We start from the raw sequence: 27,588 nt of genomic DNA, 5'->3' as shown, positions 1-27,588 counted from the left end.
TTCTGATGAAACAGAAACATTTTGAAAAATTCCCAGCTTGATGCTTTCTTGATCAACCTACCTCACAATTACATGTAATGTGTGTGTTTTGGAAACAATCCCTTTATAACCACGAATTTCAAATTTCCCTTTGTGCAGTCAATAGGCATCAAGCTATTGTATCCTTATTTTGATACCTAAACCCTGGAGATATCATCATGTCATCTCATCCCACAACACCTTACAAGTCTGACACTCGTTATGCTTGGGCCATTTCTATGGGCCTACCCCTTTTTAAAGACACTAATTTTCCTGTCTGAACTCTAACAGGTTTGTGGTTTCCCACAAAAGCTGTTTTTCCTCACACAGCTGGTCAATCTCACAAAATCAAGAAAAGCCGTAGGTTTTCCAATGTCCTATGCAGGATATTAGTAAAATATAATGTACTTTCCCATGTCCACACACTATGCGCGTAAAATTCTTGTCTCTTTAACACCCTTCTGCAGCACTCTCACTCCCTTGGTGACAAATTAGGCTCATTTGAGGATTTACTTGTTAGATGTCGCATGCCAGGGATTTTCATGGATGTGAGCCATCAGGAAATCTTGTAGTTATTGAGTCTGTGATTTGTCAATAATGATGGCCTGGGACAAAAGAAGTCTTAAAGTGCTCATCCAGCTCTTTAGATTTAGATTTCAAATTGGTATTCATGGTCACTTTCCCATCTTAGACAAAACTATTTACCTATTTCAAGTAATCACAGCTGTGAAAGTGTTGTTTCTTCTTTTTTGTAATTTCTGTCTTCAAAGAACACCGACAATTGCACTGGAGCCATTAATATGTTATGTGTTGACAGCCAATAACAGTCCTATCTGTTGGCTATCAGCGGTGAAAAGGGAATGAGTTTGTTAGCTCTCTGCCATTGAAAAGCAAATCACATCAAGAACATTTGTGCCCCTTGGCAGTATTTAACTACCAAGGTGTACTAGAATGCCATAAGAAGAGAACAGTCCCATTTTGCAATTGTTACCAGATGATAAATTGTCTACACCTGGTGAGCTAACACAATCCTTTTTCTCCAAAACTACTGACCTAAGAACTGCACAATACCCATTGTGTAAGAAGGAGAACTGGAAGTTCACCAGCCCCAGTGCCCTGCCAACTCAGACAGGTCAACTGGAACATTGAGGTCTCCAGCCACTAGGGACCACCAGAGTGACTCCAAGGACAGAAGAGCACGTGTGTAAAGGGGAGGGAAAATATGTTAATGATTTCAGGGAGATGATTATCATATATATGTTTAGTCTGGGACAAACAATGAATATGTATGTAGAATACATACAAATAGAATCTTGCCTGTACTCAGCATGCATAGATTTGGGAGGAGCTATTCCACCATGCATCTGGCCAAATATAGAATGCCTGCTTCTTAATGCTACATTGATGTTAAGGAGTTTTTTTTATTATTATTTTACCAGATTTTGGGTAACACAATGAACAAGTTATGTGAGAGCCTAAAGTATGAAAGAAAAGGCCTAGGACAACAGATGTAATCTTATGGAAAGCCCTACTATCTACTGAATGCTGTTCGCTAATGGATGTTGTGGATGGAGTGTTTTAAGGGACACCAGAGGCCCATTTCTGGCTTGCTAGGCTTTTTACAAACAGAACTGTACGACTGTCCTATCTGAAAACAAGGAGTATCCAAAAGAGATTCACTTGCAAGTGAGAAAGGGTATTTTTTTGCTGTTCTGTTACACTCAGGTGTTTTAGAAATGCCTGGAAATAAGCAAGTTTTTCAGATCTTCCACTCCACACAGTGGTTTTGAAGTCAGCCTGTGGGCAGCATATCTGAGGCCATCTAATGGCCTCTAGTGAGCATAAATCCATCTGTGACATAGTAGACAGACTCAAGGAAAGCAGTCCTTGCCTGGGCTTGGGACGGCACTAGCAGGTTTGTTGCCTGCATACACAGCTGATCTGGCCCTGAGAGTGGCCTGAGGAGACAGGCCAAAGATACTCACCAAGTCCAAATCAGGATTTGTGCTGCCCCTTCACAGCTAGGGAGCTACACAGGGCTGATTTTGCTACTTACAACTCAGAAAGAATAGGTTGCATGCTCTTAGTGACAGAAGGAATCCCTGAGGCTATCACACTATGAAACATCTACCATCACCTTTGTACACTGTCTTGTCTCTTTATGTGAGAAGATGTGGCTCCAGGTATGTGGAAGCATCTCCAGAATGACTGATATGTGCCATGGTGTTCTTTGGGTTGAGCCATGTGCCTTTTGGAGTGGAATCTATCCCAACCATGGGTTTGTGTCCATGTATATCACTGTGTATCTCCTGTGTATTTTTTTTAAACAACAGATTATCAGAGAGGCAATTTGCTCTTCAGCTAAGTAAGAAATCTTCAAAAGTCATTTCATCCATATTCTTCTGAAAATTCCAGCACGTGCAAAATGTCTTCCTTATCTTCTTCCCTGAATGGCTGCTAATCAGTTGAAGGAATAAAATTAATATTTGGAGTCACCTCCCTATCATCATTTAGTCATGGCTGGCCCTTATGAAAAAAGGAAAAAAAAAAAAACAAACCAGCCAACTAGCAACAACAGAAAATGGGCACAGGTAACACAATTGCAAAGATTGGACAATTTTAAGGAAAATTAAAAGAAGAGGACAAATGGAACAGACATTGGGTTTTCTCTGCCACTGGAATGACAGCATTTTTTTTCATCTCACCAATAAAAACATTTAAGGGAGAAAAGGAAATCATCATGGTACTAAGGACTGAAGGCCATAAGAGAGAAAATTCATAAATAGGTGAAACAATGATCTACATGCAGACTTCCTGCCACCAATGATATTTTGCATCTTTATAAGCAAATAGATATGACGGTATGTAAATTAGGAGACTGTTACTACAAGTTGGTAAGTTAGCTCTAAAAAAGTAGCAGAAAAATGTGGTTTATTCTCTTCTGTTGGATTATGTGGAAGGCCCCATTGATTCTCCCATGGAAACCCGAGTAGATTCTCACATTTCAGACATTGTGGAATGGAATTGTAGCCCATGGAATATATTAAAAAAAGGGAAGGGGGAGAAGAGGTGCAAGGATTTTTTGATAAAGCGTAAATACAATCCAGCCCTTCTGCTGAGGGCATCTAAAGTGTCCCGTCACTGTGCACTGGCTTTGGCATCAGTTCCGGGAGCACCTCCAAGCACTGGTGTACAGCAGTGAAGTTTGTTCAAAACAGAGAGGAGCCCTTTCAAATTCCACCTACATACAATCATTTTGATGATGGATAAAAACACAGTCTAGCTGTAATTGGTGTGGTTAGAGTAAACCTCTTTAGCGAAGGGAGACTGGTGACAGTTAACAAAGCACCATGTTGGGATGCCTTGGAGATACCTGAGGAATGGACAGGCTGCTCCGAGTAGGAAGTAGGGGCCATGTGAGGCTCTTCTCAGGCTGTGTGCTGCTGTGAGACTGAAACACAGAAAGATATCCCCCAACAATCAATAACTCCTGCCCTATATGTTTGAATGGAAAGGTCTGTGTTTGGCAGCCCTGCTCTGATGGACTGCCTTACTTTCACTTATGGGGACAGGGAATTGTTATTCCCCACTCACATCCCTTAGGGATCTCCTCCTCTGGCTGATGACCCTACCTGTGTGTGAAGGTGAACATATTATTTAATAAATGATATAGTTTGCATGCAGCTTAGTCTGGGCATCTGCATGTTCAGACTGAAGTCCTGCAGTTGGAGATGCTAGATGGAAGGTTTCATTTCGTATCTTAAGAGAGGGTCTAATAGGCCTAATAGGGATTGAACCCACAACCTTGGTCTTACTGACACCCTGCTCTGACCAACTGAGCCTGTCTCAGCTGCCCTTCAACATGGTCCAGTCTCCAGCTATGCTACACAAGGGAAAAGTGCCCCAAAACCTGATTTTAGCTTCTTTCCATCAAATCTGCTTTCTTGCATTAAATATCCACACTTTTTTTGGATCAATGAAACATTTGCACTACCTTAGGCCTGTGCTGTTGAAATTATTTTTCCCTCTGCAAAGTTTTGTGGCACCCTCTTCTTCTTCAATGTTGTTGTGGAGAAGGTTCGTAACCTCCTCTTGAAACTCTGATTTTCCTCATGTGTCATTTACTCTCTGCACAGTACTTTTTGTATTCTTCCTTCTTAGAGTCATCTATTGAAAGGCTTTTTTGAAACTTACAGTTTGTGCTGTGTTTCTCTGTGATTGTTGTCTGTTCTAATAATACATTTCTGTGATAAGGACACGTAGCTGCTCAGCATTTTGGCACTGCCTTTCCCTTGAAATCTGTTACTGGAAGAGCAAACCGCAGAATGTCTCATTCACATTCTCAGCAGGTAAGAATAGATTTAAATGTTCTTTTTGTACAATTGTTAAAGTACTGTTTAAAATTCAGTACTTTGTAGCATTTCTTTGTGGTTCTGTAATGCTTCTTAGAGGAACTTGCTGACCAAAAGAAAAATATTATTATGGTGATTGCAATTATCAGTAGGTTTTGGTATCTTAAGATATTATTGGATGTTACAGTCACAGAGTTGCAAATTCACAGCTGGGAATCTGATATTTGTAAAGGACAAAAATATCCTCCCAATCTGAGAGTAACATTTGAACATACACAGCCTGAAGTGGGCCTATAAAACAGCCCAGTTCCATATACTTTTGATTTTAGAGGAAAATACACCATTGGAGTGGTGCAGCTCTGATTCTTCTATTTACTTTGAATGAATTAAATAACTTGCAATCAAAAAACTATTTCCTTCCATGATTACTTTTAACCTCTGCTTGTAATATGTATCAGAAAGATGTTTAAAAAGCTGAAGATCTCTAAGTAATTTTCGTTTTCAAATCAGTTAAAGCAATTTTAGATACACTACAGAAGATTAAGCTATAATAGATAAATACATATTATTGTATAAAAAATGGGGCAAGGACATGTCTATTTCCTACTTCTTTTGCACAGAAGTGTCACAGTAATCATCAATCAGACTTTATTTGCAGAGCACTTGGACAGCAAGACAACTGAGTTTGCGTGGACTTACCTTTTTGCTGCATTTGTGAAAATTGGAAGTGCCTCAGCTTTGATTTTTATTTGTATTACTTGTGAGTTTGTGAAGAAACATCTGTGTTATCTGTGTATTGTAGAAAGCCTGCACTTCAGCTGCTCACTGTGTCTATGGTAAGCATCATCTCTTCACATAAACATTTTCAATTGGTGCACTTTCATTTTTAAAAATATAATACTACTGTTTCAGTAATTCTGCATTTTTTCGCTTTACTTATGGAGATAAAAAATACTGTCGCTGCTAAAATTTTAACTTTCTTTCCTTTGTGTTCAACAGTCTCTAATTTTTACCAAGGAATTATTAGATCATTTACAGAAGTTATCTACCAAAAGTTCCAGAGCTTTGTTATTTTATGTGGCTTCTACTTTATTCCTACTGCATATTCCACAAAAAGATTCCAGATGAATTTATTTTCCAGTACTTAATTACCACCACAGATCAGATGTTTGGCTGATTCATAGACAAACTTAGAGCCTTCCTCACAGCTGTGGTTTTTCAAGTAGGAACTAGCTTCCTGATTTCACCCTCTTCCCTCTTGTGATCTGATTCGCTTTATGAGTAAGGGCTTCATCTCTCTTCATTCTTACATGACTGCAAGAGTTTTCATTGTAGGTAAGGCTGAGATCTACTTTTATATGTTTATACATTTATATATCTGTTATTTACATACTGAGAAATTTTTATAAGAATTTATCATTGACTTGAGTTCTCTATATAAATTTTTTAATTAGTTTGCTTTTCCTTTTAAGGTGTTGTGGTAAAAAATTGTAACAATCCTTATAAGTAACTGTGGCAATATATTTTCAGAGCATTCATTTTAGCAAAGGGCACTGGTATCATTTGCATAGTAAACCTTGAAAGACCTGACAAGATAAAATTTTATAACAAGCATGTAAAAAACTTCAGTTTTTTCATGTTTCCACTTTTTTTCCAGTTTTTAGAATTCTTTTCAAATGTTGTTCAAACCTGACATTTTGTTGTTGTTAGAAAAGTAAGTAAGCACTGTGTTCTCTCCAAAGGAAATCAGGGGTAAAATGGCTTTTGAAAAGATCGCTGCCTGCATCGGAGGGTTGTATAAAGTGTCCTCTGATCAGACACCCTGATTATTTATTCTTCAGTAATGAGCTTTTAAAGTGATAATCTGAAAAGGGTAATTTGATAATTCGAAAAATATAGTGCTTCTACTAAACTTATACACACGGTTATGCAGAAAAGCTACCTATAAACTCTGGAGAATACAGTGAAATTCACAGTAGGATATATTTATTCCATCCCACAGGACAAAAATCCCTAAACCTCACAGGGTAATATCTAGATCTTGTTTCTGTAATGGCAATCTTTATATCTTACTTGTTTTTACCTTATTACAGTCACTCAGGTTTCTCTCCTACCTGTCAGACATTCAAGATTATTCCTAACAAGCTTTTATGGGATTCCTGACAGTATGTGCAGGTATCAATTTTTTTTTTAATATCACTTTGCAGGATGTTTGTTGGTTTTTTTTAAACTGCAATACACTTTTCAGACTTCAGCTGAACCATGAGTTAATTACAATTATTATTGTTGATAAGTGAAATAGAGAATAATTATAATGTCTCAGTCTTCTGTAGGCAGCATAAATGGCTTTTGGTCTGGTGGTTTTCATATCCAGAAACTCTCACTTTAAATTAGGGGTGAAGTGCTTTACGTCAGCTTTGCATCTGTTGTAACAAGAAAAAGACACAAATGTCTCTTCAACACACAGGATCAGCCATTTAAACATTAGTGCTTTTCTTCCTTCATTCAAAGCATTTTTCCTTGTATTTTTCAAGTACAAAATAAAGTAAATTAAGAACAATTGTGTGTCCAGTTCCTGAGGAGTCTCAGAGCTTCTTCCTTGAAGAGGGAGCTTAAACTAGACAAATCAAAAAAAGTTTCACAGTCTTATTCTGGATATAAAAATGTCTGGTATTCTCAGTGACTTATATTTTCCACTTTATTCAAGCCAGCAACTGGCAAGCCTCTGTGAGTTTTCTATTGGCTGTAAAGTTTGGTCCTGATCTGAATTTGGTGAATAATTAGCTGACATGTCTCCAAATTACATAGACATCCCTGTCTCCTGCAGTTTTCCTCTTGTGCTTAAGAGTCCTTCCCCGGAACAAAATCAACATCTGTCCCCTTTTTCTGTCCCTACACCTCTGTTCCCTCCCACCCAACACTTTACTGGTCTTCTGTATCACACTGTCCCTTTCTGCAAGGATCATCTCTTCACACTGTCATTAGCTGACTTCCTTACTCCTTTAAAAATTAAAGCGAGAGTGATCTTTCCCCTGCTGCCCATGGAGATTTGCTTTGAGAATGCCTAAGTTTTAGCCAGGATAAATGTGAGAATGGTGCTTTTTATGGGCCTCATCTGAAACAATGTTTTTCAAGAGTTTCAGAATTTCAGCACAAATGTTCATAAAGGAATCAGACAGTTGGATGTCAGGAACACATCTTATGGTAGCCATCGCATTTTGCCCTTCCTGCTTTTTATATAAACCATTTTCCTCCAGTAGGGTGTTTTTCATACCAGATAAATTAAATCTTTATGACACAATAGAAGGTTTTACTTTATCCTTGTTGTTTACTGTGTAACTCAGACAAGATTCCCTTGGTAATATTTCTGACAGCTTTTCTCCTCTGTCACTGCTGAAAAAAATACATGTGTATTGATAGGCATCAGTCAAAAAATTACTTTCTCTAACCTTAAATGGTAACAGTTGGACATCTGTGGACTTGTACACATAGATGTGAAATCCTAATGTTAAATTAATGTATTAACAATGTTTATAGTTTTATTACCCTGTAATTATATCATACCTCTTGATTGTTTTTCTTTTCATCCCTGTCTATAAAAGGTAGTTGTCTGAACCTGTTGTGAATGTCTGCACTTCTAGTGTTAGTCCTAGTGATGTTTTGCCAGGTTCAGTGGAAGAAAAGGCAGTTGTAGGCATGGAATTGTTATACTGGAGGATCTATCAGATGGTGAACCAGAGACAGCTGTAGACTTGATATGGCCCTGTAGCTATGTTTGGCATCCTGTCTGCCAAAAGTCTTCGTGGAAGGGGTCATTAAATGCCGTCTTGAATAGTGGTGGTTGCGAAGTTACAGTAAGGCTAAGCTGTGTGGTGTCAGAGAATTAACTGATTGCAGTAACACAGGGAGAAGGGAATTGTCAGCGTCTTCTCAAATGCAGAGACCTCTGAGCACACTGTTGACTGACTTAATGCTGTTGTTCTCTTTCTGTTAGATTCCAGGGGAAAAAATCCCTTTGTATATATCTATATTGTTTCATCTTCCTGATTGAAATAACTGCATAAGTCAGCATATTGGCTAATCACTGAAGCCTAACATGAAACATTATCATTGACTGTAGCAAAGGAGTCCTGCTGTTATCTTGGTGGCAGCTGAAACTGGGCTTGGCTTTGTTGACACCTGTGGTGTGAAATTGCTATTTCATTATAAAATTCTACTTCCATCACACAGAGGATATTTTGTACTAAATATTCCTTATTCATTAATTTTAAATGCCAACATGCCTTTTACTTTTATTTTCTGTCTGAAATTAAATATTGATAAGTATTAAAATATAGGTCATTCACTTATTATATTGCATGAGAGTCTGAGTTCTTTCTGCTGATTTTGGGCAGCAGTTTCTGCAATGAATGTTGCAAAGAGCTTCATGGAAAACAATCTCATTATCCACATAATTTCACAGAGGCAAGGAAGCATTTTGCTATTGCTACATCTATCTGCTTCAACTGTCTGTGGGATGGAAAATGGGCACCCAAACAAACCTATGGTAATTTTTAGGAGTACAAAGCAGTGTTTTGTGCTGAAAATAAATGCAGGGTAGTTGGGCTAGTAAAATAACAGAGATGTTCCAAGCTGCAAGACTTTTAATGATTATTTGTAAGCAACACTTGGCTTTTGTATTCCACCTGATGGTCTCTGAAATGTTTATGGGGAAGTTTTATAACTCATGCTATATAGTTTATAGAAGATTTGCAAAGCGTTCTCCCACCAGATACACTTGCCTTCAGTGAGGACAACTGCCTCCAAGTGGATTATTTAACAGTTAGAAGGTAAATCTCTGAGTTCTGGTTAAAGTATTATGACAATCCTGAAGCTGGAAGCTACTTGGCTTTCTAGATTGAATATGGTATTAGAAATTCCGTAGTGGGAACTACAGAAAAACATGTAAGCAGAAAGAATCCCTCCGCTTCAGTTCACTTAAGGGTGCTTTCAATACCTTAGTTATTTGCTAAGTTTTTCTACTACTGCTCCTGAAACCACCTTATCATCAGCTGATTTCCATTTTAAGGGAGCCTTGGCTGAATTTAGTGGAAGATCATGACTTATTGGAGAACTGGGGAGAGTTCTAGTTTTAACTTTAGCTAACAACTGGTCATGTGATATATTCCCATAAGTCGTAATTGGTGTTGCTTAACTGAAGGAGCTCCAGCTCAAGCTGTCAGTTTTGGCTTTTTGTAGATGAGAGAGGTCATCGGCACTGTGATGGTGACAGAACTGTCAACTCCAAATCTTACCCTAATCAGTGCTTTTTTCCTGATACATTTCAGGAATTATGTGCTTGAAGTGGCAGAAATCAGATGTTGAAAATTGGGCAAAACTTCCATTGAGTAACTTGACCATGGGTGTAGAGGGGTGGTTAGGAAGGATTGGTAAGCTGGTGCATAAACTGCATCAGGGGAAGGAGGCCACATTTTTTCCTTTTCTTTTACCTTGTGTTCCCCAGACAGTCCACTAGAGTATCTCTAGCTGGACAAAAAGCAGTGAAATATCAAGATGCATGTAGCTATTTGCTGTCTACAGAAGACTCAGCTCTGACCTTCACACAAATGGCAGAGATGCACAGATCTTAAAGGTGGAATTTCTGTTGCTATCTGTGGGAATTTTACCATTCATTTACCAGGAAAGAGAAGCAGTCTGAGCCCAGCATGTGAGACTGATCTGTGTTGATTCTGTTGACACAGAAGTTCCTAAAGAGATACAGCCATTATGATGGCAAACTGATACCTAACCCTGTCCTGTCTGGGCTTGCCGGGATGAGTGATTCACTTGAAATGCTTCAATTGAATGGCTTTTGCCACTGAAATTTTTAGCAGAGAGATACATTTGCTGATTTGGAGATCTCTTGAACTTGTAAATAATGCATCCGTTTTTGGGGTCACAAACATAATGTTGGCTTGCTGTGATGGGGCAAATTTCACATTGTCATCTTAGAGGGCTTCTTCTTCATCCTTTGACCCTGTGGGTAATGAACTTGAAACCAAACATGATAACTTTAAAAGGTGCAGCTCAGGGCTGAGGTTCAGGAAGTTGCTGCTGCCTTGGCACCTCTACTCTTCCTCTGACAGTGCTCCAGCCATTATTGTGGGATTTCTTCTCTTTCCTCTCTTATAGATGTAATTCTTGGCCTCAGATCCATCCACACATTTTGCATGGGAGTTACTGTGTTTGCTTCCATTGAACTACTCATGTGTACTTAGAGAAATGCATGTGGTAAGGGCTCTGAGTCCCCAGAATCCTCTATAAGGCTGGCTACGTTGCCTTACCAATCAGAACAACTTGAGAGGTGCCAAACAACGTGGCTTATGTACCACTATTTAGATTTTCAAAGCACTGGATTTAGAGAAATTTCGTCCTGGAAAAATTAAACAGATAAAAGAGAATAAACAGATTAAAGAGAATAATGTGGGCAGACCTCACTACACAACTATGGTATTACACATTTTGGCTGATTCTTTGATCCACCTTCCAATTGCCATGTTAAATACAATTTATGCTGAGCACTAATATGAGAGATCTCCATTTATTCCTTTGTTGTTTCATAGTTTGGAATGATTGTTCAATTAGTACCTTGGTTTCCAGGACTGTAGTCATAAAATAGCTATTATCTGACTTAACATATTAAGGACAAGAAATGGATTTGTTAATTAAATATGAAGTGTATATGTAAAAGGGGGCACAATTCTGGTCTTTTCATTTTTCCAAAACCCAACCCCCAAATTTCATACACATTTATGTATAACAATGAGTGGATGAATTAACATGAATGACATACCTATTTGTAAGCTAATTTAACATTATTTTATTGCAATCCAATTTTTTAAAATAATGTCAGCTGCACCCCAGTTTCTCCATTTTAAAATCTTATATAGCATCTCATAGTACAACCCCCTTTGCAATGTAACAATCAAGAAAGGATCTGCCTTTCAACTCTTATATTTGGAATGTGATGCTAGGTCCTGAACTTCGAATTTATTTGCTCATGAGATTTTACTCATACAAAAGTCTTACTTGAAGCTAGTAAGTGTTTTGGTAACTAAGGATTGTCCATATGTGATCAGATTTGCAGGACTGAAATTTTACTATGTCCCAGGTAAAAAACTAAAAACAAAACAAAACCTAAAAAACTTGTTTGAGGCCAATTTGCCCTATAGAGAATGACTGGTTAAAATCACTTCTCCATAAATGAAGACATGCCTCCATAGTCATTAAGTAGTTTTCTTTAAAAGTATTTGGGAAGAGGTTGAAGAGGGGAATAACCACTAAACAAAACTCACTATTAATATTTATTGGGAAATTATGACTGACATACATACATACATATTAATTTTTATCGTTTTAATGTTTAGACTGGAATACTCAGAATGGAAAAACTTTAGAAATATTAATTTTTTACTTTCTTTGAATTGAATTTGTTTCACTGGCTTGATAAAACTGACACTACGAAGAAGAAGATCGTCTCCCTATTTAATGTTAAAATACACAAGCATGCTCTTTCCATGCATTCAGATCTTGAGCCAAAAACTAACTGAAGCCTACATCAAGACTCACATTTTCTTGACTGGATTTTTCACAGATTTATTAGTGGAGAACATTTTTAGAAGTCTAGCAAATTATGCAAATGGAGCCCAAGCTGTGCTGCTGTAACTGTAGTGGTCCTTACTGTGTCCCCAGAATCTCACCCAAAAAAGGTTTAAGATGCAGTGACAGAAACATAAAGCTGAAAGTCTCTACAAGAGATTATGCTTCTGTAAATTTCTGTTAAAAGCCTCCATGGCAGCTGATCACACACTGCCTTGGAAACTTTTTTGACTGATTTCATAAAGATTTTTCTGCTCCTAATGAAGTCAAACCCTTCTTTCCCGACATGGAGAGCAACTGATCACTTCATTAAATACTTCTTTACATAATCTCCCATCTCTGTACTTTTATATCCAAGTTAAACATATCCACTCATCTCACTTTTTATTCTATAGGGCTTGTTTTTCCAGTCTGTTACCATTTGTATTTTTGGAGTGCAGTGCAATTACTCTCTCTTTCAAAGTCAGATCCAAGAAAGGATGCAGCACTAAATCTGTAATGAATATTAGAATGATTAGCTTCCAAGTCTGCTATATACCACTCCTCTGAATAACATCCCAGGATAGCTTCCTTTTTCTCATTCTTTCTAAGGATTCTGTGCTGTGCTCCATCTCATTTTATATCTGTCGTTGTTTCCTGAGCAAATGCTTATTATATTAATTCATGAATTTCAACCAAATTTGACTGAAGAATGCATGAAGATCTGTAGTTCTTATGAATTTTGTGAAAATCTGTGTCTGGACAGGTAACAGAGAGCTCAGCTACCCTTCTAGATACAAACACCTGACAGGCTAGGTGGTTGGCATGTATGCCCTGTCCACTCTCATTGCAATCCACATCCAGCTTCCTCTTCCTCTGGCATGTGAGGCAAAAAAGGGAGCAGAAAGAGAGGGATTTAACAAGCCTGAGAGTATATTGCAAATATTTTGAGGGGAAGCTAATGTTTAAGAAGAAATACCTGAAAGTGTTGATTTGGAAGAGGCTAAATACAAGTTAACATTGCATTAGTTCCACCACTGACAGCAATTTAGAAGGAATTTTTTTGCTTATTTTGCATTTGACTTTGGTCATTCGTTTGCTTGTTGTCCAAAGCTTTGATCTGTTGGCTAATTTTCAGATTGCCATACAATGTAATCCTTGTATGATTTCCTTCAATTATGCTCCAGGATTCCTGATGTTTTATGCCTTCTTCCCAGGTGCAGTTTGCACTTTGAAGTGTATACTTTACAAAAACAAACAAACAAACAAACAAAAGGTATTACACAATTAACTGAAATGCAGCTTTTAGATGCATTTGATGAGAAGTTTCAGCTGCTGTACATTATAGGACTGAAAAGAAAAACGTTGCAAAAAAATCATCTTCCTCACTTTTTCCAGGAGGAAATCTGGACATCTTTTCAGCAGCCTGAGTTTACTTTGCCCATGCTTGTATAAAGTTTGTACTGAAATATTTAACACACAGCATTCCTTGCTTACCCCAGAACTTATGCTTACTGCATTAAAACCCTTCTGAAATATGAATAAGTTAGATCAGTCTACTGAGACTTCTGTTGCTCTGAGGAGTGGAACCAACCGAGCAGAGAGAGAGACTGACAATATTCTCACTGCTTTACGATGATCCCCTTTAACTCCAAGGTTACCTGTGCATTTGGAAGTGCCAGTGAAGGGTCCTTGCTGTCTGCAAAGGACAGGTGGTTTGGATAGAGAATTCCAGCCTGCAAATCTCAATATTTCCAAAAGGGATGAGATAATTCAAGTGTTAACAGCAAAATAGACTATAAAGTCAACAGTTGCAATAATATCACAGTTTAGTCGGTTAGCCTTGACATACATTAACTGCTAGTTCATGTTATATTCTTCATTTTCCACTCTTACCAATCTGATGCTGTACTCATAATTTAGGCAAACTAGAACACAGTAAATAACAAAATTTGACTAATTCTAACTGTAAATATTAACATGTGCAAATGTTATATACAGCTGCAATATTTGCATTTACAGTGCTTATGCAATATGCCAGAGTAGACAAAAGGTCTACTATTCTATTCATGGCTTAGTTTTAGAATGATAACAGAACATTTCTTTGAGTTTTGGTGATCTTTATTGTAGCAAATTAAAGCATTTCCCTAAATATTGGCAGGGAAGACATCAGCTGAAGAGCAAAAGAATGATTTTTTTATTTATATGACTTGAAACAGTCCACTTTATTATATTATGTGCTCAATGTGGTGCGAAAATAGTTGCACTTTTCATGTTTTTTTTAATGTCAAATATAAATTTGAAGCATGTTACATTGTTAAAGGTGAAACTCCTGCTGCTTTTAAAAGAGCAATCATTAGTCTGAAAAAATACCTTTGAAACCAGGCATCATTGCACATCCTGTCTACCTTGAGAACAAAATTGGGAGGATGTGAATGGCCAAAGATATCCATCATGAAAACTAGGTCTTTTACACGTGCAGTGTCACAATAATTTACAGGATTTTCACTTTACCTGTTAATTATGATATATATAAGAACAGCAAAAATGTGGTCATCTAAGACTCATGTAAGTCATCAAAAATCAAAACAGATATTAATACTTTGTAAGCAGAATGGGTACGCTGACCCTTGCTCCCAGGTTGAATTTCCCCTTAAACAGGGAGTCACAAGGATGAGAATGTTACCTCTCCTTTATCTAAGCATATGCATACGTGTGTATGCAAATGTATGTGTGTATATATGTGTATATGTGTAGGTATTTCTTTCTAGATACCAATTTAAATGAAAGCACTAAAACCAGACTTATGGTAAGAGACTTCTTTATAAACTATTATATCAGCATTTTTTTGAATGAGGAAAGGAAAAGAAGCCAATATGTTTCTGTGCTTCTGTGTATGTGCCAAACACAGACATAAGCATATGAAAGCATATGTATTTATATATAAGCATATGTAAAATAGAAAAAAGTAAAGGCTTGACTGTAAAGCTAAAAGTCTGAAAGCAGATGTGTCTTTTCTTGAAGTGAAACTCTGTGGGCTGTAAAACTCCTTTGTCATTTTTGAGTCGTCCCATGTCATAATGTTGGAAAGATTAGATTCACTTGTTGTCTTTCCTGTTGGTTCTCTGAGAGGCACTTTACAAAGAAAAAGACAGCATGTAAATCCTCAAAGAGATGGACAGACTCTGGAGTGGCAGAGGGAACTGTAGCTTGAACAAAGTTATCTTCCGGGGCAGATTGTGGCTGTGTGGGACCCTCCTCAATAATGTTTGGTATAGCTGTTTTGTACAGCTGTTTGTGTGAAGTTATTGCTCTGCATGTCTCAGAGCCACCATGGGTTTGGACAAGTGGTATCCAGGATTAAATTGCTCTTGCAGGTCTTTGGAAACCTAGTTCTGTTCTCAGACACTTTCCTGATTCTGGTTCACATTTTGTGTCCCAAAGAGCTGTAGGATTGAGCCTGTGTTTTTTACCCATTAATAGATTATGGTGTTTTCTCTGAAGTGTCACAGCTGTTCCTGTTCAGTTTCTTCCACTTATGCCAATGCTCTCACAAACCAAATATATTTGAAACAGATTATTTTTCTTATCCCAAATTCAGGACATTGAGTTCTGGAAGAAGTTCATTTAGATAGTATTTTTGTAGGGTTTCTAGTTAGTTAGTTAGTTAGTTATTGCTTGATTCCTTTTTCTGTATATATGGTTCAAAATCATACACAGCAATGCAGACTTGTGAATGCTCTTATGGGGAAGGTCAAAGGCTTGGCAAAAAGTAAATGTGTCTGACATATACTTTCCTGACATACTTGGCATATTTTTCCATTCGCACTTTAGGTCTTCCTTATTTCTCCATTTTCCAATATCACAAGTACCACATTTATTATTTTACATGCTCTTTTGTAGTGAAAGAGAGTGTTTCTCTGTAGGTCTGATGAAAAATCCCTGGGTATTTTTTAGTTTGACAGATCTCCATAATAGTCTGTAAGGCTATGTAATACTGCAATTGAACTTCACATTCCTGCTTTAATTTATAACATTTTAGGACATATTCCTTATTACCTAACAAGTAGGCACATGGTAAACAAGGTAGTAATTTTATTTAAAAAAAAAAATCAAAAGCGATATAATTGCAGTGCATCTGTCTACCATCCCTTTACACTAAAAACAGGTTGCTTGGATGAGTAAGAATGACTCATGAGAGCATACTGATGCTTAAAAAACCCGACATTACATTTAACCTTATTTATAACAGACTTTATTAACAGATACTTCAGAAATAATTCAGGTTTCTAGGATCCTTCATAAAAGCCATCATGGAATGTAATGTCTGGGACTGTGTTAGGCTGAGTTACATAACTTGCTTGAGTCTTTTTCTTCCCTCCTGTTAATAAATTATTGGTGGGATGAGATATGAAGGTCTCCACAAAATCTCTGGCCTTTTTTGGGGAGCTTGTTCATAGTTTCTCAGCACTCTGTGAGTGTGAATATCCACATAATTGTGTTTACATTGCCTACGCTGGCATCACCAGCTGCTTTCATTTTTTCAGTGAAATTCTGTGGAAGCTTGAAATAGGCTTTCTTTAATAAATACCTTTCATCATGTGTGGTTTGTATCTTTCACAGCTTTTGACAACTTCTTTACAAATGGATAAGTTTCTCTTTCCCAATAATTACATTTTTTATTAGGCATTGAAATACTTTTTATATAAGGGGGTGGGTACATTGACTGTATTGTTATCATGATCTATTTTGGGACAGAACAAAACCAACATGAAGCAAACTTTAAAAAATTAAATGGAAAAAATTGGGAGCTACATATTTGTATGTCTGCTTGGGGAAAAAAAAAAAAAGTGGGTTTTTTTAGTCATTCTTAAAACTATAAATCAGAAGGAAAGTTACAGAAAAGCTGAGTTTTGACATGCGAAATGTGAGCCCCAGAAATCACAGTTTTGTTTTAGGCCATGTAAAGAAAATTACTCTTTAATTTCTGAAGAAAAACACTTAGAGCATTGTACTTTATCTCTGAGTTCCCAACTAACATCCTGCCAGCCAAATCAATGGAGAGATTTTGCAAAACAATCAATAATATGACATGAAAGCAGGTTATGTAAGTAGGAGTGCATAACTTTTAAATAATGTTTATTAGTAAGCAGTAAGAGAAACACAGGCAAATATCAATTCGGTTTGAATTCAGAAGGGTTTATTTCTGATGTTAGTCAATACATAATAAGCTCAGGCCCTTTGTAGCACAATGCTTTGATGCTGCACAGATCTGGTTTTGAGGCTGTTTCTACATACTAATTAAAAATCAGAAAAGCAAACTTCCTTATAGTTAGGTAAAATGTACTGTATATACTTGTTCTAAAACAGAAACAAGTGGATTAGAATTCCATAGATATCATGCTATTATGAAAATAAATAAATTCCTTATATTGTTACAGATTTTTGCCCTGGTTTCTGGAAGTAACGATTTATAGTATTCATTTGCCCAGGCATGCATGCAGAAAGGTGATTTTCAACAAGCCAAAGAATTCTGTCCTCTCCCTCATAAGCAAATATGCTTTTCCCTCACTAGGAAAAGAAAAAACTTCAAAAAACTTCAGTACTTTCATGTACTCTGAAATTCATGCTTAAGACTTTTTCAGGACCAAGACGACCATCTTTGCAGATTTTCTGCAAACCTCAAAACCCAAAGAAAACAAAACCTTTGCATTCAAATTTACAGAGTCATTAATGTTAAGTATGACTCAAAAGGAAATAAAGATGTGGAGAACTGATTAAAAAAAAAATCAGAATCAGCTAAAAAGAGCTTTTTTGGTTTATCAAGAATGGTTCTACCAAACCATGCATTCTGGAAAATTAAAAAATAGATAGTTCTGCTGTATGGTGGGGGTGACTGAGAGCAAGGGTATTTTTGTTTGTATATTACCCATTTTATTAAATTGATCAAGGACATATTTATATTATCCATGTTTTTTACTTTATTTTATTCATGAATTTTGATAAATCACAATAGCATTTGAGTTAGGACATCAAACACATGTGAGCAGATTTAGGAATCTTGATTTTGGTAGTAGGGAGATAATTTATACTGTCATACCTCAGTCCAGTAATACATTTAAGCACACCTTTGCTCTAAGCCAAGCTGCCTGTAGCACTTGCCCATTTGTTTGGGTCTGTAGCTTTTACTGCTCTTTCCTTAAAACTATTTGCAGCTGCTCACCACAAAGCATTGTGCTCTAATACATACAAGAGGCTCTTCCAGGCTTTCTTAACCTCTTTTTGGGTGTGCACTGCCAACAAGAATAAAATTTTCACTGAAGATGATTGGAGAAAAACTTGATAATCACTGTAGGCTTTAAAATACTCAATAGCCACTAGGTTCTCATGTAACAACACACCTACTGGTAAAAATCCTATTAAAAAAGCTATTCAATAGAAATCTAGAAAATTAAATCTAAAGACATCAATTTATTGTTTGTTCCCAAGGCACTCACAAGTTTTAAAAAACTGCTAGTCAAAAACATAAAATGATGGATTTTTGTCTTTTCTCCATTTTTGTCTCTCCCTGGTCACAGGCAACAGATGGCCACATGGACATCCCATGAGTTTGTCCCTGACCATGTATCAGATGGCCTCAACTGAAGGCCAGGTGAAATGGTGGACATTCTTCAGCATGCTTGGCAGCCCAGCTTGGAGATCACTGTTCACAACAGAAGGGAACGTGCCAGCTTTTACAGATCTGTACTTGCAAGAGGAGACCTAGACCTGTGAGGCAGCACCCTGCCATCCGGCTCCTGGCTGGCACCATACACTGTGAGTAATCCTCCAGTGAGGGAGGCATTCCAGCTGAAGGGAGCGTCTCTCATACCTCAAGCCCCTAGCAAAAACTCCAAATGACCGGCTGTTTCCGTAGGAAGTATTAGGGGCTCACTAGGCAGACGGGGCTCCCAAGACCTGTTCTTTGGAGGATTTTGAGGAACATTGGTATCACATATGCTTAGGTAGAATGGGAGAACTTCCTCTCATGTGAAGGAGTCAGGATTGCAGATCTCCTGGCCACTCTTGGCTTTTTGGACCCTCAGCTGATTTCCAGCCCCAGCTGGATGTAAAATGTATGTGCTTATTCCTCCTTGGCACCAGGCTGACAGCACGGAAACGTAGACATCTATGCTAAGAAGGAGAAGCTGGGAAACCCAGGTTTCTGGTCCTCACCAATGTCACTTTGGTGGTCCATGGGCAAGGATAATAGGAGGCTCAGCAGTGGTCATGGTGTCCCCACATCACCCATAGTCAAGCCCAACACCCATAAGGCACATGAGGCAAACCTCAGGGCTCTGGGCTCCAAAGGTGAGCAAGCAGTTTGGCTGTCCTAGCACTCATCCTTACGCCTGCAAGCAAAACTTTTTTTCCACATATTCTTTATTCCACTGCCAGTCCTCTGAATCACCATGTCCTTCCCTGCTTCCCCCTTACTTGTACGCACATCTAGCTTGCTTGTTTTTTAAAAGATGAAAAAGTGCAGAGTTTCCTGCCTACATTCCTGCCTTTGCCATCTTCATTGGACAAAGCACACAGTGCAGCAGAAAAAAAAATGTGATTTTTTTTTCTTGGTCTTTATGTTAATAATTTAATACCAAACAGGAGAAATAATTTCAAAATACCAGGAAAGCAATTAAAAGAAAAAACCAAACTTGACATGCAATAAATAATTTAACACTTCACCCTAACACAACCTACAGTGTGTTTCAGTCACGTTATGGATGTACACTCATCAGTTTTTGTGGTGCTTTGCATAAATTTCATTAGTGTGAACAGAGTATTATTAAAACACACACATAGACACAATTTTCTGACTTTTCAGTTCATTATGAAATACTTTACCTCTGGGCAGATGACTAATATGCTATTAAATTCCTCTATCCTTGAGTTCTGTCATAGCCAAAAAAAGGGTGCAGTCACTCATAATCTTTATTAAACGAGCTGAATACACCCACTCAGGGAAAATGCTGTTGTACGACTTTAATGTGTCCCGCAGCAGCATTAACATGCTTTTAGGTCATTCAACTCCGTGTTTTGGAGCTACAATAATAAATCCATGGTGAAAACTGGGGGAAATTCCCTGCCTGTTCTGAGTAGTTTGGGAGGCATTACCCAGAAGGTTTAAATTCCTGCATAGCAGAAGGAAAGCTTTGCCTCATGTTGTATTGTGAACCCTACAGTCCAGTACAGATGAGAGTTGATCGCTGTAGTAATAAGGCAGTTGCTTTCAGTCAGGAATAAAAAAGAGATCTGCACAGTTTTACCCCAACACTAGCCAAATTTCCACAATCCCAGTTCAGATCCCCTCTCTACCAAGGACTCCTCATATAATTTTCCTTATTTTCCTGGACTGTTGGTTTCTGATAGGGAAACCAGGATAACCAGAATTGCTTTTGCTGCTTGCAGTGGATTGATGTGAGCCTGGTCTGCAAAGGCTGGCATGGCCACTGTCCAACATCCTGGGGCTGTGCCTGGAACTGGGGGATTTGATTGATACTGAGATGTCAAGGCAGTGCAGCACTGCAGCTAATTCCCCTTATGTTGATACATAAGGGAGGGATAAAACCCATGATGAGTTTTTAGTGTAGCAGGTCACTGCTGCAAACTATGGCGTTTATTTGTCGGGGATACGGTGAACTCTAGCAAACCATTTGTGTGGGGCAATACAATTCTGAAGAAATCTTTATTTTCACCTCTTTTATGAAACAGGTTTGTTTAAAATTGTAATCTTCTTGTGGATTAATCTTTAGCAGAATAGACATTAAACTTGAATTGTTTCTTATTGATTTTATTATTGATTCAGTCTAGTAGACATGAATTCCTGTGTTTTTTTCTTTCAAACTGAGGAGGGAAAACACGCAACCACTATGAATCATAAATAGGAAATCAAAACAGCTTCTATAACATAAAAAAAAGGTCACAACACCTTTTGTGAATATAATTTAGGCCAGAACCAGTCTATTTTCAAGGTGGAAAAGAAAACACTTTACCAGCCAATAAAATGTCTCTATAAATATTAGCTGGATTAAACTAGTAATTTCAACTGGAAAAGAGTTTTCTCTGGTAACTTGCAATGAAGAAATTTCCTTGTCAGTGTAACTTCTTTGTCTACCCTTAGAGCTAGTCCTATTGAATGTTGCATGAATGATTCAAAGGCACTTAGAAGAACAATACGAATCTATTTGCCCATACAGGAAATTTGGGAGATGTTCTAGTAGTAGCTGACAGTGACAACACTGGAAATAAATTGCCCTTATGAACAAACCTGATTCATGTCTTGTTATGAATGAAGAATCATCTGGTTTTCTTGTATTTAGGGATATATTCTTGCCTGAGAAAGGAAATTATTTTTAAGTTGAAAAAGAGGTATTCAGAAAGTTATTTTTAATCTTTGTAGTTTTATTTCTTTCCAAGTTTGCACTTATTGAAATGAACTTGGAAGATTTTATTTTGTAATTAAGAGGTTCATTGTCCTCTCATTGGGGCATGTTCTAGAGATAATGCTGTCAGTTCTATGAATTCTTGTAAATCCTAGTTGTTCTAGTAACACAAATAATACAATATGTAAACTCAAGTGATTCTAAGAAATATCTATTGCAGCAGAAGAACAATATGGAAGCCAGATTTTAACTTTTCAAGAAAGAAAAAGCAAAATCCTCTTAATAACTTCATCAGTAAGAACTCCTTCCTTCCCTACTTATTCGTACATTGGATTACTGTAGAAGTACCTGAATTGATGAAACAAAGGAACATGAACAGCATCAACAAAGGAACAGCGATCAGGATGATAATGAATCAAGGGCGTTGTTAAAAATTGCTCTTCAAGATGCACATTTATTGTGAATGCCTTGGTTTTTTGACTTCCATTCTTAGCCTTACCGTATGTAATAAATCCTTAATTTTCTGTGCAGCAACGTTTCTCATCTCATTTCTTCCATATAAATTGCCTAAAGTTGATCTGTAAAGAACTTTTAAAGTGTCAAAATGCTTAATAGGAGAGATAAAGAAATACGACTGTGACTAGAATTCTACTGAAATAAAGATTAGATTGCCAAACTACTCTACTAATGAAAGGCAAACCCACCATCTTTATCTTATAATTGGCACAACAGTAAAAGTTCATACCATGTAACTATTTTAATTTATTTTTCTGTTTTTCTATAACTTGCAACTTCATTCAAAACAGATGCAATCAAAACAAAAACAAACCAAAACAAACAAACAAAACCCCCAAAGGAAATAAAGTGATAACAAGAAAAAAAATTCAACCAAAAACCCCCCACCCAAACACTATGTGAATCAAAACAACATAAATATTTCAAACCCTTCTTTGTGAAAATCACTTGGTCTTAAGGGTTGTTAGTAAACCTAGGTGATTAAAAATTAGAGTTCTATGAATAACTGTTATTTCTTAATGCCAGGCTAAAGACAAAGACAAGAGAGGAGCCATACAATTGTACAGTTCTTAGTAAGGTAGCAAACCAGCGACTCATAACCACATTAGAAAAAGATGAATAATTTAGATGTCAAGCTGACACATACTGGACTGGCTTCCTTACCTCTTAAAATTCATAAGTCTATACAGGTCTTTCAGTATGATTCAGATCTCATAATTTAATGAAACAAACTTCATCAGAGGCATTCATTAAATAACAATTCTGATAGAGAGATAATTAAGAATGACGAATTGAAGACCTACTTTCTTTACCTCTATCATTCCATGAGAAGTTCTACTAAGGTGTAATTTGCTAATTAAATCATGTGATCCAAATCAATGTTTCAGGCACATAATTGCTGGGTGTTTTGTGCTTCTTGAAGAAATCATGGAAATTTCCATGAGAATTGAAGATGTACCAGCCTTTTATTACTTTTTAAAGTTATCTTCTCATTAAAGATGTTGATAAGGTCTTTTTCTATACTGTCTTAAAATGGAATGGACTAAAAACAAGGAAGACTTAGAATTTGCAGTATATCGAGATTGGGTGTTCTTAAAGTTGTGTATTTGCAAGAATCCTTCAGGAGTAATCTGGTCTTTAAGTACAGCAAAGTACTTAACCACACTTACGTTTCTGTCCCTGTTCATGGAAGGACAAAAACACGTAGTCTATGTGAAGGGTGTATTTCTGCAATTTGGAACAACTACTTAAATTTTGTTTTCTTCACCTTTCCTACTTGCTTTTATGTGCAAAATAATGTCTTAAAAATTAATGAAGACTCAATTTAGATGTTTTCACTGTTTCTTCCTGATGCAGATTATTTCTGCAACCATGTCAAGAATGAAATATTATTTTGTATTACATGCTGCTGTGAATGGAGGTGGCTACTGTCTATCTTTGAGAAGCTTCATCATCAAAAGGTTAGTTGATAACTTGGTTTGTTGAAAAATACAGAATGTATTTAACATCTTTTATAGAGGGATAGAGTTTATCCTTCAAAACTGAAAATAAGGCTGAGCGCAGTACATAATTTTTAATGATAAGGGAAATCACAAACTAGAAATCATCCATTCCAGTAAAAAATCCCATCATCCTATTTTTATAACAGATTTTAAGGCATATACTTAAAATTTCTGGTTTATTCAAGAAGGGTTTCTAGTTTACTCAAGAACAGATCTAGATTGCTTGCTTAAAGAGTGAAAATTCCTGCAGTCAATTCACTGCTTTTTTGTTTCTTTTGCTTTGGGTTTTTTCATGTTTCTAGCATTGTTGTCATTACAGAAATCTGACAGGTCTAATATGACATGTCTTTATGACACCACTGGGATATTAATAAGAAGAGGGTGAAAAATCAATTGGATTCACATTTAATTAAGTTGAATCGTTATTACAGAAATTTTTTACAAATTGCCCAAATGCAAACCATTTTTCTGGCTGCTGGTTCCTATCATCCTGTTTGTCGGTTGGCAAATGGAAAAGGTAAGAAAAAGTGGCACAGAGACTGCAGTTTCTGTAATTTTCCAGAAACTTTCTCTTTGTTTTAGTGCCTTGTATTTATACTTACTTTTTCTGATTTGCGATTGACTATTTGTACACTTGTACAATTATTTTCAGAAATTGGTTAGGTAGCCACAGTTTGAGATTAGCACATCCTTAGAAATATGACTAGCAATTCAGTTGCAGTTATTTAGCTTCCAGCCAGTAGCAGCGAGTTAACCATTACCTAGCAGCGGGACTTCAATTCTCTGTCAGGAGGGTTCTATGGATTTTCCAGTTTTCAGAAAAGTTTTCTGGAGACAATATGGGCTGCAGATATTCAAGGCAGACAGATCTTCAGTCTTGCAGCAGTTCAGGCGCCATGCTGATTTACACATGCTGCCCTATAACTCAGAGACATTTAGCACCTACCCATCAAACTTTGTTTAGCCAGTGTTAGTAATCCTTGCCTGGAGAGTAGTTAAAATCACCATTTTCATACCTGTGTTTTTGTGTACTGGAGCTGCTCTTCTCTGACTGCTCTAACATGTCTTGGTGGCATCAGTGACTCCCTGGATGTTGGGAGTAATAGGATAACAGTGCCTGGATATACCTCTCCTCCATGCCTGTTCTCCTGGCAGTTTTCACGTGTGGTTGTCAAGCTGAATTAAGCATAACCTAGGACATTATATTAAGACTAGAAACCCATGAAACTGTAACATCTTCCAATATACATTCTGACTGCTTTACAGCTTTGCGTTCTCTTTATGCTTCTTAGCTAGATGTAAAGGACACAGACAAAAACTATCTGACTTCATATCTCAATGTCCCCATTACTTTTATAAGAGAGGTGACATGAAGACACAAAAACATATTACCATAATGGAAAATCCCAAGAACTTTGAGTCATGACAGAATGATAAGTATATGTGGCCTCTGCATAGGATAAACTACTAAAGTATCTGTTTGTAAAAGTTTCTTATCTGAAAGTGTTTAAGCATGGTCCTGTGCCCTGAAAAAAATCTTTCATAACTATCTCTGAAATTTCTGGGGTTAATATGAAGGTGGCAAGATTAATGATATCGAACCATCTCCTGTTTTGCATGAACAGTGATAAATTTCTAAGTACTACTGGAGCACAACCTTTATTAGACATGACCTGACCAGACTTGTTCTTCTGTTGTAGCTCATGATTAAAGCATTTGTTGCAACATTCTTTTAAGTAATCCTCTCTCTGGCTGACTCATAACAGCTGTTAAATAACTAGATATTTAGCTTAAAATGAACTGAACCTATAAATTTAAAAGTGATATAATGACCAACCCCTTTACACATAGCAAAATGCTTCTGTCATCATTTGAATGCTTTATGCTGATCTCACTGTCTGCATCTGATTGAACTGATCTAATATCATAGTTGACAGAAGATGGTAACAATGGTGATTATACATTTCTGATGCATTATGGAGGAGGACAGACACCACATAGGAGTGAGAGGCACTGTGTGGTGGGGGATGGAAAAGTTGACATAATGTTTTTGAAATGTCTCAAAAGATTTTTTGGAGTTTGTTGCTGAGTGCTTCAATGGCAGCACACGCAAAAAGTGCACATGCTTTGGTTTTCCTTGTATTTTTTACCCTCTTTGCCAGTTATCTGGTAGTCTCTCTTTCCTCCCACAGGGCTGTCCATGAAATCATAGCTTTGTTATAAACATAATGGTCGTATATTCACCATTTTTTTTCTTCCCTCTTAGAAGTTATGACTTGTAAGAAACTTCTTAACAGTTATACTACCTGGTGCTCCTGCAGCAGCTCATTCTCTCTTGACCATAGTGCCTCAGAAGTGTTGATTTTTTCCGATGGGAGAGGCTGACAGCTAGAGAAGTAAAATTACCTATGTAGGGCAGATTCAGTCTTTTTATACATAGCCCCCTCCTAACTTACATCACAAGGAGTCTTCATGCTTTTCCCCCCCCCCCCCAATGAAGGGAAAACATGCATATAAAGGCTTTTATTAAAACAAATGTATGTAAAGACTCAACCAGATGAAAAAGAAAAGGGTTTTTTTTTGTTGACAAAAGTAACTTGCTTCCTTTTCACATGTTCTCTTGGTTCAATTTGCACTGATCCTAAAGTTTCCTTTAACCTTTGCAGTAATATTTGAAAATACATCATCTACTGTTGGAATTAAATCAAGGAAATGAGAGGGCTTTTTTCTATGTGCACAGGTTTCATGAAGACTGAAATAAAATTACGATTTTAAAGATCACATTCCTGAAACCTCTTAAAAAGACACTCAGCTTTAAGCCAATGCAAAGTTCCTTAGGACTTGAAGGCTAATGATTTGAGTAAGGTGTTGTCTCAGTGCAGACTTGAATTCATAAGACAATAATTCATACCCAGACGTGAAAATGCTCAGTTTTGTTCTTCCCACAGTAAAGATGAGACAACCAGTGTTTGTGGGCCCCAGTGGTTTCAGGATATGTAATTCCCTTCTAGTGTGAACTACATTTATATTGTTGGGAAGTCTAAGAGTTCTTAGTTACACTGTACTCTGTGCAAACACAGAGTGAAATTACAGCTTTTTCTGAGACCTGATGGAGCACAGCAAAGAATGACACAGATGCATCTGTCATGATACTAATGTGAACCAGCTGATAGTAAATCTCACTAATGTGATTTGTTGTTCTCCTCTGAGTGTAAGGGACAATCAGAAAGAAAGACCGAAGATGCTCACCTGAAAATGAGGTGGAGGAAATTCTGGCACTGTGAAATACACTGGAATATCAATCACCTTATCATAACAGAAGAAGTGGAGACTAGTATGTGAAGAACCTTGACAGTGACAAGAAGTTACCTATACTTGGAAAGAAAGAGAAAGAAAGAAGTGGTATGGTGTTACAAAAACTGAAGTCATCCAAGCTGCAATATGAGAAAGTAATATTTTACAGTAGCAAAGCAGGAATGGAAAGGGCTGATCTAAACTCCTACTTGTCAGAGTCACAGATAAAAATGTTGTGATGAATGTGTCGGATTTTAAGAGCTGAAGAAATCAAACGTGTTGTTTGGAATAGCCACATCCCTGAGAAAGACAAATGAGATGATCAATTCAATATTACAGATTGAGAGTCTGTGAGACAGGTAGGCAAAGAAAAAGAAGTAGGGAAATTCTGCCAGAATAGAGAGATAGCTCAAAACCTCCTGAAGAGATGTGAGAGAGACAGGACAAGGCTTCATTTTTGAGATTAAAATTGGCCTAGAATAGTCTGTGGCTGCCTTGTTTGTCTCAGGTAGCATTAATCTTTTTATAACTTTGAGGATTAAATAGGAATGTTACATATAACATTAAAAAAAAAATTACAAAGCTCTATCAGGTCAAGTGAATTTAAAGACCTCTATCAGCTAATCAGACATAGTAATTTTTTACTCATTTGAAGAGTGTGTGAAGTAACCCAATATAAGCCTCCGGTGATGACAAGTGTCAGGTGCTCAGTGATATATTAACCATGGGAAAATTAACCTGAATGTTACCGGAAGCAAAACCACTTAACAAAAGACAAGGTCAAAATGGTAGTTGGGATGGAGAATTACATTCTGTCCTGGTCACAGGAGGCCATGCCTGTACAGCAATGGATAGCCTCACAGGGAC

At 37.2% G+C, this 27,588-nt stretch overlaps 1 long non-coding RNA gene across 1 annotated transcript; it reads left to right on the top strand.

The window, feature by feature from the left end:
• Positions 1-5,651: 5,651 nt before the first annotated feature.
• Positions 5,652-21,996, top strand: LOC136288916 (uncharacterized). Its single transcript, XR_010720646.1, has 4 exons — positions 5,652-5,705; positions 6,464-6,545; positions 18,566-18,803; positions 21,630-21,996. It is a non-coding gene; the product is annotated as an uncharacterized lncRNA (long non-coding RNA).
• The last annotated feature ends 5,592 nt before the right edge of the window (positions 21,997-27,588 follow it).

Source organism: Chamaea fasciata, unplaced genomic scaffold (genome assembly GCF_029207755.1).
Source record: "Chamaea fasciata isolate MVZ Bird 193981 ecotype frontalis unplaced genomic scaffold, bChaFas1.0.hap1 SCAF_4, whole genome shotgun sequence".
Lineage (NCBI taxonomy): Eukaryota > Metazoa > Chordata > Aves > Passeriformes > Sylviidae > Chamaea > Chamaea fasciata.
Note: the sequence above shows the minus strand (reverse complement) of the source record. Positions and strands in the feature narration are given on the sequence as shown.